This window comes from Medicago sativa, chromosome 2 (assembly GCF_051527215.1).
Source record: "Medicago sativa cultivar Bolivia chromosome 2, Bolivia_mono, whole genome shotgun sequence".
In the NCBI taxonomy this organism is placed as follows: Eukaryota; Viridiplantae; Streptophyta; class Magnoliopsida; order Fabales; family Fabaceae; genus Medicago; species Medicago sativa.
The window spans coordinates 36678718-36679751 of NC_140750.1; the positions used below are offsets into that span (position 1 = coordinate 36678718).

Genomic DNA, 1034 nt, shown 5'->3' on the forward strand with positions numbered 1-1034 from the left:
TAACATTTAGTGTTTCAAATTTTTGGGTTAGTGCATCAATCTTAGCAGCAAGGTGATCATAGTTAGAGACTTCGTACATACCTGCCTCCTTTTTGGAGGATGAAGAACTAGTGATGGCTCTCTCGTCGGTCCACTTGTAATGATTTTGAGCCATGTCTTAATCAAGGCGTATGCCTCCGTATAGTTCTTGTTCATTAGAGCTTCACCTGCAGCTGCATCAACAGACATCTTAGTGGTATAAGATAAGCCATTATAAAAAGTGTGGACTATAAGCCACTTCTCTAGGACATGGGGGGGACAAAGTCTAAGCATTTCCTTGAAATGCTCCCACGCCTCATAGAGAGATTTCCCATCTTTTTGATTGAACCGTGTGATTTGGTCCCTTAGTTTAGCAGTTTTAGAGGGGGGAAAGAATCGGGCAAGGAATGCTTGCCTCATTTGATCCCATGAAGTAATAAAACCGACTTCAAGAGAATGGAACCAAGCGCTAGCTCTATCCCTTAAGGAAAAGGGAAAGAGATGAAGTCTTACAACCTCTTGGTTCTCCTTTAGGGTTCCACTAATTCGTAGGAAAACAGAGATATGAAGATTGGGATTATCGGTGGGGAATCCCGAAAACTGATTTTGCTGCACCAAGTTAAGTAGGGCAGGCTTGATTTCAAAGTTGTCATCCTCAACCGTTGGGTACACAATAATAGCTTGTGGCTCAGCCGTAGACGGCGTTGCATACTTTTTGAGAGTGCGATCAGCCATGGCGGTATTATTTCGTGCGTCTCTCTTTCTTTTATGCAAAAACCTTTCGATCTCGGGAATGAATACCACTCGATTTCTAGTTTTTCGCATAAAAAATTAAGAACCCAAGAAGTTAATGATAACAGAAAGAAAAGAAAAAAAAGAAAAAGAGAAAGAGAAGAAAAAGAAAAAAAAAAGAAGAGAATTCTAATCACTAAGAAAAAGTTAATTAAATTAGTTAACTCCTCGGCAACGGCGCCAAAAACTTGATAGACCAAACCGCAAGTGCACGGTCTATCGAA

At 40.5% G+C, this 1034-nt stretch overlaps 1 non-coding gene across 1 annotated transcript; it reads left to right on the plus strand.

Moving 5' to 3' along the window:
• Positions 1 to 283: 283 nt before the first annotated feature.
• Positions 284 to 390, plus strand: LOC146946617 (small nucleolar RNA R71). The gene has a single exon (XR_015029486.1). It is a non-coding gene; the product is annotated as a small nucleolar RNA R71 (small nucleolar RNA).
• Positions 391 to 1034: the final 644 nt, after the last annotated feature.